Genomic DNA, 18,536 nt, shown 5'->3' on the forward strand with positions numbered 1-18,536 from the left:
TATAAAAGTAGTCTCTCATTAATTGGGACATCACAACACATACTTCAAATGTTACACTATAACAATTCAACACTTATTATGTGCGTATTTATATTTATATTTTGATTTATATGTTAATAAATCTAATAAGATGAATTAATATTAATTCATCGATAACTAGTAACTAGATATTGATGATTTCAATAGAATTTTCAAGATACAATACAAGTATTCATCAAATCATTAGATAGATATTGATTACAATAGCATGAAAACCAGCTTTTCAAAAATTGGACCAGATCAGCCAGTTCGGTTTGATTAGTTCGGATTGAATTTATTAATAGTTATCTAGTTACCAATTCTACTTTGAATTCGGTTTTGAAAACATTGAAAAAGCACTATAAATACACAGAGACATTGGAACTTATAAAATCATATCTGTGTACTTAGAAGTGGCAGCAGCTTTTGTTTCAATTTTTCTAGTTTGGCTATGGTGGTCTACCAGAAACTCACTATTCATAGATTGGCCTGTGGTCGGTATGATCCCTGCACTTCTCTACAATGCATCTCAAATCCACGATTTCGCAACTGCTGTTCTTCAAAATAATGGAACATTTGTTTTTAAAGGTCCACGGTTCTCCTCCATGGACTTTCTCCTCACTAGTGATCCCAATGTTCATCACACTTTCAGCATAAACTTCTCTAATTATCCTAAAGGCCCTGACTTCAACCAGATCTTTGATTACATCGGAGATGGAATTTTCACCGTCGATTCGGATAGCTGGATAATTCAAAGGAATATGATTCATTCTTTGTTGAAAGACAAGAGGTTTGAGCTTGCCTTACACACCTCTTTGCACCAAAAAAATTCAGAATGTTTATTCTCGCTTTTGGATAATGCCTGCAAATTGGGAAATGAGGTAGATTTAAAAGACAAATTTCAAAGTTTTACTTTCGATCATATCTGTATTTTAGTGTTTGGTATGGATCCTAAGACTTTGTCCATGGAATCCTCAAGTGCTGCTGAGAATGCCTTAGATGATATTGCACAAGTTTTCTTTTATCGCCATATTGTTCCTGGTGTTATTTGGAAGCTCCAGAGATGGTTACCAATAAGATCAACATGCAAGAAACCATGAAAGCTCAAACAAGAAAAAAGAAAGATTTTGTTTCTGGAAAAACGAAATGTTCGAGAGAAAGAAAGCAAAGAGATGAAGAGATCAAGTACAACTGAAAAAGCTTTCAAAAGCTTTTATTTCTTGCCGGCAAACCCTTAGGGTTTCCAAAGGCAGTTGCGTCTTTTCTTAAGGCCAGAGGCTCTTTTGTCAAATACCAACTCCGGTATATTCTAGAAGAGGCACAAGTAAACAATGGTGCACCACAACACACCCAACCAGAACATCCCTTAATCATCACCATCAATTGTAAGCTCTAGAATTAAAGGATCTAATCATTCCAAGTGGCAGCACCCTTTTGGCCATTTAATTACTTAGCATAGTTGTTTTGCTTGGAGAGCAAACCTAGCAATAAGATAAATATGTAAATGTTAGAACTTTTGAATTAATGAGAACCAAGGGAATTACCCAAGTAATTGTTCATTACCTCATTCACTTTAACATGGTATCAGAGCAAACATCATCACTCTGTTAAAGCTCAAAATCAAGGGATCATGGCCAACCCGCCAATCATCAGCTCGAATAGCCTCTACCACATCCCACAAAATGAGACGTGGACATTAGCACTTGTATCGCAGGTCTTAACTGGGCCAAATCACCACCAATGGTCACGATTGGTGAAAGTAGCTCTAATGTAGAAGAATAAGTACTCTTTCGTGGATGGAACTATCACGGCACCGGGCGTGGCGGACAATATGTATAACTAGTGGGAACGCTGCAACAACATGGTGATGTCCTGGATACACCATGCCCTATCACCCTCGATCGCAATGAGCATTATCTGGCTTGACAAAGCCGATCAGGTTTGGGTAGACCTAAGGGAACGCTTTGCTCAAACAGATTCTTTGAGGATTTTGGAGCTACGCAGATAGATACATGGGTTAAAATAGGGAACATGAAATGTAACAGAGTATTACACAAACCTTAAGATACTCTATGACGAGCTGACCAACCTCATGCCAATGCCAAAGTGCTCGTGCAGTCCAGCTTGTTGCTGTAACATTTTTAAGATACTATGTGATCAGCAGAAGGCCGATCAAGTTATGACTTTCCTTCAAGGCTTGAATGAAGCCTACTCTACTATCTATTTGCAGATCTTACTCATCAAGCCGCTGCCCTCACTCAATAAGGTTTTTGCCTTAGCTATCCAACATGAAAGACAGATTGGACTCACACCTGCAAGACAAAGTGAAGGAAATGAGAACGTTTCCTTTGCGGGCTTCACAAATCAACAAAATAAACAGGGAAACTAACGCAACAAATTTAACAACCGCAAAGGGAACAACAAGAACACATCTTTGTGCATGTTTTGTGGTAACACAGGCCACACCAAGGATATCTGTTTCAAAAAACACAGATATCCACCGAATTACGGGAACAAAGCAAAGGGCAACAACTTTAGGGCACCATAGGTAAAGGCAAACTCTGCAACAAACCAGAACAAAGAGGGGTCAGATTCATGGGAGGAGGATAACTCTAATCAAAAGGAACCATTTAGCCTCACCAAGGAACAATACCAGAAACTCGTTGCACTTCTTCCCCAGAAGTCCCAAGCCTCAACAAGCAGCGTGAACACCTTCTACAAGGATAACTACACTTGTAATGCCTCTAAAACTCCCCCTGATAAAACTGCCATGTCTCACTGGATCTGTAACCCCCTCACTGGGATCACATGATATCTCACACAATATCAGTTATAGACATGCTTTCAATTCTCAATCATATAAACTTCAATCTCATATAAACTTTACATATTATACACAAGAGAAAGCATTTACAATTTACAATACACGTTTAAGTCATTATCCTGCATAGAGGATTTACAAAACAAAAGTACATCACAAGACTCCAAAATGCCTAGATGAGAATGGACTGACACTGCTGGTGCGACCTTAAGCAAGAAGAACTCCACCTAACCTGTAAAATCTGTTGGCAAGGGGTGAGCTGCCTACTCAATAAACATATTACGCATATATGTATATACAAAAGTAATGTAAAGAGCACAAAGCAAAATATATCATTAGTACCAAGTTAGAATTTATTCATTTGTTTCACTTATTATAATAATACTTATTTTAGAAAGGCCTTGCTGTACTTAAACAATATATATAAAATGGTCCTTGGGCCCAATCTGTATTCCGGCTCACTAAATTCGGAATAGAATCATCTGTGCTACGGAGGAGTTACACTCAACTCACGTACTCATATATCTCAACACATGTGCTTCCGGATCACAATATTCGGATAGCACTTTCAACTTGGACCATTTCACATATCCATCTAAGCAAGCTCATATTCATTTATAATCCAACCATTATTCAGTTCCAGTATGTGCACAAGGCTCAACATGCCGTATTCACTCATAACACTGCAACATACTCAATCATATCACTTTCTTATCAATCATGATGTATCACAAACACTCAAACATTATCCACATCATTCACATCAGATTCAACCACATCTCACACTCAGCAAGTCATAAGGCACAATACAGTCATACACATATATAAGCAATATGCTTACCGTCGCTCTTGGTTCGATCTATTCAACACGATCGGGTGTGCGTTCAGTTGCACCTTGCCCTCCTAATGTCACATAACATTTATACAATTAGCCTTAACATAAACTTAATAAAAATATAAACTAATGAATGCTATATGATTTACAAGACACTAACTCCACAAAGTTCATGCAATCTAATCCTTTTGTCTTAGATCATCACATGACCTACTTGCACACATTCTGCCATAACTTTCTCTATATTAATCCAAATGCCCTGATTCTTGAACCTACTGAAACTAGACATATATGGGTATTACATATCAAAAATTCACTTTAATATCACTTCTACACAATATATGGCATGCAAAATGATTCTGTCCTGTTTCCAGCCAAGAAACAGACTATCCAGATTTGCATCTACCATAATGCACTCAACCTATCTCACACTAAACACAATGGATTGCCAAAAACTTTTACATACATATACTTAAAGTAGTTAGGAACACGTTTGTATAAATAACCTTTCTCAAATTATAAATATAAGGTCCTCAAAATGCTACATCAACATGGCTGCCTCACATGACATTCAATTTCGAGGCAGTCATGTTCCATCTAGGTTTTCTTCATCTATATATGGAATTAAAGTCCCATATTTTACAGAGGGTTTCATAACACATATAGAAACATATGTTATTCTTTATGTATCTTCAAATTCGAAGAATATCAATATGAAAAACATGCTCCAAAATGACTGAAAGCAGTACCCTAGATTTCTGTTTAGGGCACTTGATACATATCTTTCATTTGGACAGCCTATAACCACTTGAAACAACACCAAAACTCAAAAAAACTCTATCACAACTCATCCACAATAAATCCTATGATCATACCTAGGTATTTCAGAATCTCAACCTCATAGAAAACAACTCTAAAACAACATACTAACCTTCAACTCGTGTCTATCACCTAGTATGCTTCCTAACTTGACTTGTTTGACTTGAAAATGGAAGAAATTGGAAGAGTTTTCCTTGGAGAGGTTTAGGGTATGAACAAGGAAGGTTTTGCTGAAGCTTTGGTCGAAATTTTGGCTGGAATAGATAAAGAATGAGTTGTGCACATCATTTGTAAAATGAAGAGGTGTATTGTGTCTTAATATTGGGGTGACACCTCATGCTTGCTCACAAACCTCAAATTCAGCCCTCCTAAAGTGTAAGTTAATCAATTTAGGACATATAAATTCATTCATTCATTTAAGTCCTAACTCAATTAACCAATCGTTACATCTTAACGACACACTAATCGCCTACTAATCGCACGATAATCGCATTATGCATACAAAACTTCTACTGACAATGAGATGAATCTAAAATGTATGTATTCAATCATGAAAATATATATGAATGTGGGAAGACTCATATGTTAGGGTTTTGGGGATGTTACAGGATCATTGACACTGGAGCCACTGACCATATTGTGTGCGACGTCGGTTTTTATAGCTCATGCACAAAAATAGAAAATTGTTGGGTCAGCTTATCGAATGGAGAAAAGGTTAAGGCTGATCATGTAGGCATAGTACCATTAAGTAAAGGACTCACCTTGAAAGGCGTATTAATTATGCATACCTAGATTCAATTACAACCTAATCTCAACTAGTAAACTTTTAGAATCAAATGATATGTGCATCGTCATAACTGGGTCAACATGTATAATACATGATGCCAAGAACTAGAAGACGATTGGCTGGGCTAAGCAACGAGAAGGACTATATTTTCTAGAGAATCTGTTACCAAATGTAGTCAAAAGTTTTTATGCTATTTCATGTTGAATTAAGGCAAATGTATGGCACTCTCACCTAGGCCACCCCTCTTATGAGAGGTTAAGAGCCTTAGGAATACCATGTAATAACTACAAGTCTTTCAAAGAAATGCCATGTGATGTTTGTTAAAGAGCCAAATAAAAGAAATTGCCTTTCATATTAAGTAACAGCATTGCAAAACAAACTTTTGACCTAATCTATGTTGATATATGGGGGCCGGTTAAGGAATCACATACAAACAAACATTATTTCCTAACAATTCTGGATGACTACAGTAGGTATACCTGGGTATCACTACTACATGACAAAAGGGAAGTTAGACAAGCATTACAAGCATTTTGCAATCATGTTAGCAGCAGTTCAACAAGGAAGTCAAGGCAATAAGGTCAAACAATGGGCCTGAATTCACAATGCAAAACTTCTACGAAAGTAAAGATATCACACACCAAACTTCATGCATAGAGACACCCCAACAAAACAGACGCGTTGAGAGAAAACACCAGGACATCATGAACATGACCAGGGCTCTCATGATACAAAGCTCCATGCCCAAAGTCTTTTGGACCGAGGCATTTAGCCATGCGGTTTATCTCATCACTAGGCTACCATCTATGCCCATACAGCAGCAAACACCGTATGAACGCGTGTATAAAGAAAGGAGCAACATCAGTGACCTTAAAGTTTTCGGGTGCTTGGCATATGCCTCGACCCTTGACAGACACAAAAATAAGTTTACTAACAGAGCCATACGATGTGTATTCCTAAGCCACAAAGGAGGCAGAAAGGGATTTAAGTTGCTAAATTTATCAACTAACAGCGTTTTTTTCCAGGCATGTAAAATTCTTTGAGGAACACTTCCCATTTTGAGAAAAGGGCAAAGCAGCCGAGATAACATATTGCAATAACATAGATTAGGAGTTGACTCATGTAACAATACCAGAAGAAGATGACGACGACATAGACACAGGCCCCCAAGACACAATGCAACCAGAGGAAACCACAACAGAACCAACACATCAAGAGCAAGTGAATAACAGACCAGTTAGAGTAAGGAAAGCGCCAACTTACCTGAAAGACTACCACGTAGCCTTGATGAAGGGTAATCCTCTGCCCACTTTCACCAACTCACCGCACCAGCTCACCAAGTACCTTTCTTACCAAAAGCTGTCTCCCAAGAAGCAGACTTTTGCCATCAATGTTTCGTGCCACACGGAACCTACAACACACAAACATGCCATGTTAGATGTTAATTGGCGACAAGCCATGAACGAGGAGCTCACATCCCTTGAATCCAACAAAACATGGAAGATAGTTTCTTTACCTGAAGGTAAGAAGCCTATAGGATATCACTGGGTCTACAAGTTAAAACACAAAGCCGATGGGAGCATTACGAGGTTTAAGGCCCGCCTGGTAGCCAAAGGCTACACTCAACAAGAGGGAGTGGACTTCACTGCTACCTTTGCACCTGTAGCAAAGTTTACCACAATCAAAACAATACTAACAGTGGCAGTTGCAAGAAGATGGAACATTCAATAACTTGACACAGATAACGCTTACCTGCATGGCGAGTTACATGAAGAGGTCTATATGACACTGCCACCATGGGTAGCCAATGACACTCTTGCGTCAAGCAGGAAGGCAATGGAATGTGAAACTCACAACCATAGTAAAGGCAATGGGGTTCAAACAATCGATCGCCGATCCCTCCTTATTCACTAGGAAGGTACAAAACTCCATCACTATCTTACTCATCTATGTGCACGACATAATTTTAGCAGGGAATGATGACTCAGAAATAGTCTTGGCAAAGGAACACCTCAACCGAGCCTTCAAAATCAAGGACCTTGGGCCGATACACTACTTCCTCGAGTTCGAATTTGCCTAGAGCTCCGAAGGCATGCACATGTCATAGAGGAAATATATTTTAGAACTCTTGCAAGACAATGAGTTACTTGACTGCAAACCAGCACATACACTAGCCCTACCAAACCACAAGACCAACATGCAACCTAAACCCTTGACAAATATCACGGCATACAGGCAAATCATGGTAAATTGCTATACCTAACCCACACAAGGCCCGACCTTTCCTACATATAAACCAATTATCCCAACACCTAAATTCACCCACATCAGAAGATGAACAATGGGTTCAAAGAGTTTTACGATACCTTAAAGGCACAATCAGCCTTGGACTATTTTTCCCGGTGAATAATGACCTCCAACTTCAAGCTTTCTGTGACTCTGACTGGGGATCTTGTACAAAAACTCGAAAATCCATCACTGGCTACGTCACTTTTCTAGGATCCTCCATTGTTTCCTGGAGATCCAAGAAACAGAACACGGTTTCTAGGTCCTTCTTGGAAGTCGAATACAGGGCTATGGCTTCCACGTCTTGTGAACTGCACTAGCTCACCATCTTGCTAGCAGATCTTGACATCCCTACTACATCGGCGGCTCTTCTCTTCTGCGACAACGTCTCAGCTATGCACATCGCCCAGAATCTGGTTTTCCATGAGAGAACCAAGCATATCGACATCGACTGTCACATAGTGAGAGAACAAGTTCATGCAGGCTTAATACGTTTGATGCTTATCTCCTCCGCCATGCAGCTCGCAGATCTCTTTACAAAAGCCCAACACTCTCCTCATCTCTGTTTCCTTATCAGCAAACTAGGCTTGCTAAATATTTACAAAGCATAGTTTGAGGAAGGGTAATAAGATCAATATGCAAGCAACCATGAAAGCTCAAAGAAGAAAGAAGAAAAATTTTGTTTCTGGAAAAATGAAACGTTCGAGAGAAAGAAAGCAAAGAGATGAAGAGAGCAAGTACAACTGAACAAGCTTTCAAAAGCTTTTATTTCTTGTCGGCAAACCCTTTAGGTTTCCAAAGGCAGTTACGTCTTTTCTCAAGGCCAGAGGCTCTTTTGTCAAATACCAACTCCGATATATTCTAGAAGAGGCACAAGTAAACAATGGTGCACCACAACACACCCAACCAAAACCTTCCTTAATCATCACCATCAATTGTAAGCCCTGGAATTAAAGGATCTCATCATTCCAAGTGTTAGCACCCTTTTGGCCATTTAATTACTTAGCATAGTTTTTTTCAATGTTTTGAAAACCGGACCGGACGTTGAACCGGTGAGACAACTGGTTCAAGGTTCAATAGGTTCAACCGGTTCAACCGGAATGGTTCAACCGGATAAAAAAAAATAAATATATATATAAAAAATAAATTGATGTTTCATTGAACATAAAATTAAAAATTTCATACATATAATAAACAATTCTTAAGTTAACATATTAATTAAAAATTAAAAATTCATACAGATAATATAAAAATTCACACATCGGTAACCAATCCTTAATTTAACACATTAATTAAAAATTCACACATCTAAAATCAAACCCATAGTTTAACACAATATTAAGATTAAAATTAAATTAATTAACACCAATTATTAAAGAGGTTGTTCTCTACCTAATTTTTAAATTTTTTCCTTAATTCAATATGTTTTTCAAAAAATGGCAAAAAACCAGGGTCAATCCGGTTCACTGGTTCAACACCGGTTCGCGGTTCAATCTCGGTTTGATGCGGTTTAATATAGTTGAACCTGTATAGCTAAAACCGGACCGGACACTTGACTGGTTCGCGGTTCAACCGGTTCGACCGGCCGGTCCGGTCCGGTTTTCAAAACACTGGTTTTTTTGCTTGAAGAGCAAACCTAACAACAAGATAAATATGTAAATGTTAGAACTTTTGAATTAATGAGAATCAAGGGAATTACCCAAGTAATTGTTCATTAGCTCATTCACTTTAACAGTTACAAATCGTAGAAGAGAAGAAGATGAAAAAAGTATCCCATATTTTTTATAACTTTGTGGAGAATTGCATTCAAACAAGCCAACAAAAAGAGAAAAACATTAACGAATTCGATATGTTAACATATTTTCTGCAGGTGGAAGATCAGAAAGAGAATCTATCAAGCAACTTTATAAGAGATATGGTTGTGAATCTTCTGGCTGCAGGAAGAGATTCAACAAGTTCTACTCTTTTTTGGACATTTTGGCTAATTTCAACAAACCCATCTTCACAAGTAAAGATCTTGGAAGAGATGGAACATCATTTTGGGAGTGGTAATAAGATGACAAGTTGAGATTTTTGGATTTTGAAAAAATGGGGAAACTTGTTTATCTACATGGAGTTGTATGTGAGGCTCTAAGATTTTATCCATCGGCACCGTATAACCGCAAAGTGTCGATTGAATCGGATATTCTCCCGAGTGGCCATCATATCTCTAAAAATACAAGGATTCTGTATTCTTTGTATGCAATGGGAAGGATGAAGGAAATATGGGGTGAAGATTGCTTAGAATTCAAGCCCGAGAGATGGATTTCGGATAGTGGAGGAATCGAACATCAACCTTTCTTACAAGTTTACAGCATTCAATACTGGACCAAGAACTTGTTTAGGTAAAAATTTGGCCTTTTTGCAGATAAAATCAGTTATTTGTGCAATCTTGTGGAATTATTCTCTTCACTTCATTGAAGATCAGAATGTTTTGCCATCTAGTTCTATGATTCTTCATCCAAAAAATGGTTTGAAGGTTAGATTTTCAAAAGACATGCTTATTAAGGAAAGAATAGCAAAACACAGAATAAATTAATGAGCTTTAATGATAATATATAGTTTATGTACTAAGCTTGTTCTTGAGAAGTATATGTGGTATTGTATTAAAATATTAATGTCTAAAAGACAAACAATATATTGCAATATTTTTGAAATATCCCAATTTTCAACATTGATATAGCAGTGGATGAAAATTTGTTAAAATATAAGTAGGAGGCGTGCCAAAAAATTAATTCTCGAGTGTGTATAATGGTAATTTTAGAAATAAATGATTTGCGCATAAACTTGATTTCTAAAAACGAAATGATTGAACGAGGGCTACAAGGACTAAAAATAAAAATATCCCTCTTGGGTTTCCGGTTTCGCTTAACAAGTCAATCGACTAAACATTTTTCTTAAAGCTAGTAAAATAAAATCAACAAACACAAAGACATTTTTTAACTTGTTCTTTATTTTTTATTCTTTTTTTTAATTCTTTTCAAATTTTTTTTTGGGTTACAATATGGAAATAAAGCAGAAAAATTACAACTTGGAAACGTAATTAAACGAGCATATATGCTTGAAAAGAAATCAGGTTGTTTATGACTACAAATATTGTCATGAACCCATGAAAAGTTGTCACACAATAATATATGTGACGATAAGTAGATGTCACGGGTGTTGTCACATAAAACTCCGTTGCTAATATTTTTTACAAATGTGACATTAAAATATTGTCAAAAAAATTATTAATTTTTGTGATAATAAGTTTATTGTCACACTACTTTTAATTGTTACAACTTTTATTGTAACTGTTAGCGATATTTTCGAAATATGCTAATTTCAACCTTGTCACGTGTGGTTAGAGTGCGGGCGTGCCAGAGAAATTATTTCTCAATTATGAAAAACGGTTACGTTTGTGAAATTGTGCGCCGAAAACATGAATTCTAAATCGAAGCGATTGGCGAGGGACGCAAGGATTGAAAAGTCCCCCTTGGGTCTCTAGCGCCGTTATAGAAACTTTGCTAGATTGATTATTTTTATTTAAGCTAAGCGTACAAATTGAAGACGGAAAATTAAAGGAAATTAAAGTGCAAAATTGACACGAGATTTTGGGAAAAATGGTATTTATTGATATGAATGAGTGTTGGAATACATGTGTTCAAAGTAAGCATTAAAATGAAATGAATTATAATTGAGAAATCTCTATATTAAACATATAGGTAATCAATTGAATTAGAATAAACAAATCAATACGAAGAATTGAAATGCGATAAAATAAATTGAAATTCAACAACAAACTCGGAGCCGCAATAGCTATCTCGGATTGATGTTGAATTTTGGTGTTGGTGCGAGGTCCTCGGAGAGCTGCAGCCGGTCGGGCCCATATGGTATGTGCTCTTGGCAATGACTAAACGTATAGTAGGCAAATGGGGCAGATTCAATCTTCAACTTCGGTAGGCTCGTTTGGATGCTTAAGAACACAGAATTGGACGAGTAAATAGGCTAAATTTAACTTTGGGACGTCAAGAACAAACTTCTATAAGGGATCGAAGGCTAAAACGGACTATAAGTAGACGAAATTGGGAGTTGAAAATAACTGGACGAATCTGGAAAATTAATTTGGAAACAGAGTTCTAGCTAAGAATTGAGCAAATTAAGAGCTTAGGAATGCTAAATTGAATTGAAAAACTTGAAAAAAGGCTATTGAAATTGAATTGAGGCTAAAGGAGAGCTAAAGAAGGAATTGAAACTAAGAGAAATGAAGAACGAAAGGAAGAACTTGAAGAACTTGAAGAACAAAAAAAACTAGAGACTAAGCATTGAAGCTTTGAGAGGAGGTTTTGTGTGTTGAATGAGTGATTTTTTATGAAGGGGAGGGGGTCTATTTATAGTTTTTTGGAATGGCGTTTTGGTAATTGTTCAGTGGTATTTTGGTAATTGTTCATCAACTACCTCTTGAAATTCTCTCCCACTAACTTGCCACCTCATCAACTACCTCAACTTCCTTTAACTGCCATTAACTTCTTGCCGAGAGAGAGAGCACGCCCCGCGTATGTCTGGCTACGCCCTGCGTAGTGTGGCTCTTGAACTTGGTGCGTCTTGTCGATGACGTTTACGCGTGGCGTATAGGAAGGTACGTCCCGTGTAGTGGAGTCTCTGAAGCGGAACGTCTTCGGATGGCAGGTATACGCCCCGCGTATGAGGATGCACGCCCCACGTGTTTGTGCTCCTAATCCTGAAACACCTTGTTGGTGCACTTTACGCGTGGTGTATAGGAAGGTACGTCCCGCGTAGTGGAGTTTTTGAAGCGGAACGTCTTCGGATGGCTGGTATACGCCCCGCGTATGAGAATGCACGCCCCGCGTGTTCGAGGTGAGTTACGAATATATTTTCATTTTTTTATTTTATCATTTATTATTTTCTAGGCAAAGTATAAACTATATCCTAAAATCGACACCCAAGTATCGTATATATATAAAATAAAATTTATTTATTTTTTGGGCCAACAATTGCCCCTCTTTTATGCATAAATAAAGTAGCAAAAATAAAATTTATGCATAAAAGAAGTTTTATTAAATATCCTTTTTTTTTCTTTTTTTTTATTATCAAGATAATAGAGAAAGAATCCTGCAGGATTTTTAGAATTTGAATTCCTAGGAACTCTCTATCTCAATCAATCTACAACTCTTCTTCCTCTTTTGTTATTTTTGTTTCTACCATTTCTTTTCCCAAAGCTCAACAAACATAAGGAATCAAGCTCTCAATTTTCAATCATGGGTATGCAAACTATCTTTTCTTCTCTATTTCCTTTCTCCGTTGATTTTTCTTTTGCTTTTACCGTATGTAGAATTATGTTTGTTGAAAAACGGATAAATTGAATTGGAATTCAATGTAAGGGTTTTAGAATTACCATATGTGGGTGAAATTTTATTGCTGAAAGTTTGTATCTGTCTGTCACAGCTAGCTGTTTATATTCTGACACCATTCGCGCTGATTCTCGCCTGGGCATAACTCTTGGCTTGCAGGAGGTAATTTTCAATGAATTTTGCAATTTCCTGATCATGTATTTGAAGGTAGCATCCATAGGCTTTAATTGATCGTGTTTATACTTCAATTTCAGGATAGTGTCTTTACCATTAGCCCTGTTGCTGCGAATAACTCCCCTTTGCCCCCTTATTCCATGAGTAGTTCTACCGAATTGGCTCTTCATAGGAAAACTTATCAATTCCCTGCAAGTAAGAAAGGGCTGATATTCCCTCGCTGGTACATTGGATGGAATGACCTTGTAGATCGCTTAGAGCCGAGATATGCGAGCGTTTGGGACCAGGTTGGCATTAGGGATTTTGTTCGTTTGACCCGTCATGAAATTACTCCTTGTGTGAATGTGCTTGAGGGGGTGCTGAATTATTGGTCGCCGGTATGTAACTCGTTGATCCTTCTGTTGGCTCCCATGTCTATCACTTTACGTGATGTAGTTGCTTTGACGGGGTTGCCTATTATTGGGGAGGAAGTCTCGAGTTGTGTCGAGACAAATGCGTTCCCTGAAGTGAAGGCTATCTTATCCAAAGAGGCCGGGACGTATGTCCAAATGATCAGAGGGAAATTGGACAAGAGAGAGTTGGATGATGAGGATCATGTGCATTTTCTGTGGATGATGCTCAACAATTATATCTTCGAGCCGTTAGGCCTCAGACCTACTGTAGAAATATTGATCATCACTAAGGCTCTGGCATCAGGCCGCCGTTTAGCTCTTGGCACCATGTTGTTGGCCTCAACATTCCACCGCCTAGCTCTTACTATTGAGGATAGACCATTCATAAAACCTAGAGGTGGTTTGTGGCTATTGCAGCTGTGGTTTTTTTTTTATCTATTTTCCTTATTTGGCCACCGCATCGTCAATGGAGACTTCGGGACATCTTGGCGTGGACCTTTGCTACAGCTCTTCGAGTTTGGCTGTTAGTGTAGTTGTGAGATTTCTTCGTACTTTGGTGCCATCTACTCATAATAAGCTGTTTCTTTTTTGGGAAAAGGATAACTCGTGTCTACCATCTTGGGCTCTCTCTTACTTGTCTGCTGCCCCCCATAAAGGTGCTGAATGGTGGATGACGGTATGTGCGACACGTCGGTTACACCATGGGGTGAACCGAACCAGAATCTCTCGCTCATCAAACCCTGGTTTGACCTTATATGCACCCTGTCTTTGGGCACATCAATTAGGCTTTTTCCAATCTATCCCGGGGCAACTCCCATTCCCTACCCCTTCTCAGCGGTGTGGGGCTAGTGATGAAGATATAGCGGTTGCGGTTCTGGATGCAGGATATGATCAGGGACCACTTCTGCTTGGATCGGATCAACCTTCGTTCGATGCTTGGTAGGAGACCGTTTTTCAGCATTGTATCCCACCTGTTGGTAAGTTCTTTTGCTTTATTTAGTTATATATATGTATATATATATATTTTTTTTTTATTACTCTTTTTTTTGTAGACTCAAGCTGTAGCTCAGGGAAAGACAACAATCCGAATTTCCTAGCTCCGAATGTGCTTGACACCAATGACAAGGGAAAAGGAAAGGCAGTCATGATGGATGAGGGAGAGCGGGTGGCTATTACTGAAGGGCCTTCCGTGAGACCAAGGGAAGAAGAGGACTCCGACGAAGGCCTATACTTCGGTTTTGAGGATGAAACACTGGATCAACTGGGGGAACGTTGGAACTTGACGTCTTCGCTTGGCACCTTGTCCCTTGATGAGGACTCGACTGAGGTGGCTATGACTCCATTGCAACTTCCGTCACGAACCCATCTTCCTTCCGCATCTTCCCTGAACCGACTAGTTCTTGCACCATTGTGTCAGGTTTGCATGATCTTGCTAATCTGTTATTTATGAGCCATGCTTGAGATAAATTGTTTAGATTGATTGATTGAATTGCTGAAATATGGCAGGAATCAGCTCTTGTGCGTCCTTTGTTGGTCCCTGTCGGTCTTAAAGCTGATAATCCTTTTGCCGGCTTAGATTTTTCATTTTTGAAAGGACCGTCTACTGTTGCAGCTGATTCACCCTTGCCTAGTGATGACTCGTTGAGTGACGCTCGTGCCAATCTTAGTAAGCTCATCGCTTCTCCTCTTGACTCCTGGACTCCCACCCGTATTGAAAGGGCAATGACTGATTTTGATCTCATGATGGGTGCGTGTGCTCATCCTTTCAAGACTGAGCCGTTGAAATCCGCCAAGAACCATGTGTTGTTTTGCTATCAGTCCTACGTTACTGAGAAAAAAGTGGCAACGGGTCTTGTAGCTCGGGTTAGATCAAACATGGCGGAGCTTGAGTCATATAGCAAGAAATTTAATGCTTTGGTTGACGCTGAAGAAGCGGATATGAAATGGTTAGCCAAAATTGCGGCTGTAGAGGAGCGTCTTTTGGTATTAGAGAAGGAGGTGGCTGAAGCTCGAGCATCTAAAGAGGAAATGGTTAGAGCCAGTTCCGGGTTTAGAGCTTGTTTCCCACGGATGGAGGAAGAGCTGGGCCGTGAGAAAGATCGATTGACCAATCATTATGACGAGATGTTGGAATGGCACCGATAGAGCGAGCAACACAAAGAGGCTGCCTCCAAACTTTGTGAATCTTGGGCGAAATACCCAAAGCCTGATTTTTGTTTGTTTCCGTGAGGTACGTTCGCGGGTTGCCTGTACTTTTCCTCTTTGTTTTGAGTTTGTGACCATGTACGCTCATTCGTTCATTTATTTATTTATGTAGCACAAATGGACATTATTTTATGAGCTAATTGCCGCCTGACCATTTGCTAATTTATCTATTTTTATGTCCTAAACATATGGTACATGTGAAATAATCGAAAATGCATAGGATACAAGGAGAAACGCAGGCATTAGTTGAAAATTGAAATGATTTATTGGTTAAGTTCCTACGTTAATTACATCCCACATATCTCGAAAAAACATTTCTCCAAATACTTACCGTTAGTGCCGAGATAGACAGCACACCCCATGTAAGTCTGGCTACGCCCCGCGTGTAGGAGCCTCTGATCCTGGAGCGTCTCATTGATGATGATTACGCGTGGCATCTCTGGTGTTACGCCGCGTGTAGTCGAGACTCTAGAGTATGATTTCTACGCGTGCCTGATCTACGCCCTGCGTGTTGGAGGAGCGCCCCGCGTATTCAAGCTCCTGAACCTGGAGCGTCTTTATTGATGAGTTTTACACGGGGCGTTTCTGGAGTTACGCCGCGCGTAGTCGAGCTTCCGGAGTATGATTTATACGCGTGTCTGATCTACACCCTGCGTATAGGAGGAGTGCTCTGCATGTTTTGAACTTCGAGCTGTCCTCCGACAGTAGCTTCCTCTACATCTCGTGGGCTGGCTGCTCCGCGTGTTATAACTTACGCTCTGTGCGGTGTAAGACGTTTTCATCGGTTCCTACGTTAATTACGTCCCACATACTTTGAAAATATTTCTTCAAATATTTGCCGTTGATGTATCTCCTATGTGGTTCTCCGCCCAAACTCTTCAACCAATACGCGTTCCCGGGAAGCACCTTGTGGATTTGAAATGGTCCTTCCTAGTTGGGCGACCACTTCCCAAGCTCACGGTCCTTCGTCCCGATTGGTAGGATTAGCTTCCATACTAGCTGGCCTTCTCTGAAGCTTTTCTTTTTCACTTTCTTATTGTACACGTCTTCCACTTTCTTCTTTTGGATCATCATGCAATCGAGCGCTTTCTGCCTTTCGTAGTCCAAATCTTCTAGTTCCATGGTCATGGCTTGCACATAATTGTCCGGCTCCAAGTCATTCTGATGCATTACTCGCAATGAAGGTACAATGACTTCTAATGGTATTACTGCATCATGACCAAACGTTAGGAAAAACAGGCTCACTCCCATCGCTCGTGTCTTAGATGTTCGCATAGCCCAAAGTGTTTCTTAGAGAACTTTATGCCACTCCCTAGGATTGTCTTCTAACATCTTCTCCAAGATTTGGATCAGGATCTTGTTGGATGCCTCAGCTTGACCATTCGCTTGTGCATAAAATGGAGTGGAATGAATCAATTTAATCCCGTACTCTTCTGCGAACTCATTCATATCTTCGCCTGTGAACATGGTTCCTTGGTCCGTGGTAATGGATTCTGGAATTCCGAATCTATGAATTAAGTTCTCTTTGATGAACTGGATTACTTGTGCTTGGCCGACTTGCTTCATTGGTGCTGCTTCTACCCACTTGGAAAAGTAATCTGTGGCAACTATGATGAAGCAATGGCCTTTTGATGAAGCTGGAAATATTTTCCCAATTAGATCGATAGCCCATCCTCTAAAAGGCCATGGTTTCACAACTGAGTGTAATTCTTTTGAGGGCACCCGTTGGACTTGGCCATACAATTGGCACTTCTTGCAACCCTTCGCATATGTGATGCAATCTCGTAGGATCGTGGGCCAAAAGTACCCATGACGATTAATAAGCCACCGTATTCTCCTTCCCGACTGATGAGCTCCGCATATGCCTTCATGGACTTGCTTCATGACCTCCATTGCTTTTGGGAAGCCGAGGCATTTGAGTAGCATTCCGTCGTAGCTCTTACGGTACAAATCACCTGCCATCAACATGTAATTTCGAGATTGAATGCTTAGTGAATATTTTACTTTTTTGGATGGGTCATTGAGGTACTCGATGAATGGTTTCCTCCAATCCTGAGCTAAGTTGATATCGATGTCGAATGATTCGAACTGGACACCTCTATCCGCCACGGAAGGATGACCCTGTCTTCTGATGATGACGACTTTGTATACTGTCTCTTTAGAGATCTTCATTCCAGAGGCGATTTGGGCTAACTCGTCAGCCTCCCAATTGTCATTTCTTGGAATATGCTCCAAACTGACCTCATCAAACATTTCCAGAAGTTGGATTGCAAATGCGAAATAAGGTAACAGAGATAAACTTGAGCATTTGTATTCTCCTGTTAGGTGCCGAATGACCAATTGTGAATCTCCAAAAATCTTGACTTCTTTTGCTCCTAGGTCGATTAAGATTTCCAAACCAATGATCAGAGCTTCATACTCGGCTTGATTGTTCGTGCATTCGAAGTCCAAGTTTACAGCTAATATCGTCTTAGTCCCGGATGGGGCTGTGATGATTACTCCTGCTCCGTTGGAGCTGTCTGTGCTCGAACCATCGAACTTTAACTGCCAAGGCTCTTTATGTGTCAGATAGATTAGAAGTTCCGCCTCTTCGGGATATTGGAAACTGGTTGGGTGATCGGCTACAAAATTTGCGATTGCTTTCCCCTTTACCGAGGATTGCGGGAGATATGTCAAGGTGAACTCGGCCAATGCTAGTGACCATTTCCCTATTCTTCCCGAGAGGATGGGCTGGTTTAGCATGTACTTGATCAAGTCTGTGCTGGCGATCACGTAAACTCTTACTTTGAGCAAGTAATGCCTCAATTTC

At 39.5% G+C, this 18,536-nt stretch overlaps 1 pseudogene; it reads left to right on the forward strand.

Moving 5' to 3' along the window:
• The first annotated feature begins 247 nt into the window (after window positions 1-247).
• LOC136217259 (alkane hydroxylase MAH1-like) lies at window positions 248-10,144 on the forward strand (annotated as a pseudogene).
• The last annotated feature ends 8,392 nt before the right edge of the window (window positions 10,145-18,536 follow it).

This window comes from Euphorbia lathyris, chromosome 2, assembly GCF_963576675.1.
Source record: "Euphorbia lathyris chromosome 2, ddEupLath1.1, whole genome shotgun sequence".
In the NCBI taxonomy this organism is placed as follows: Eukaryota; Viridiplantae; Streptophyta; class Magnoliopsida; order Malpighiales; family Euphorbiaceae; genus Euphorbia; species Euphorbia lathyris.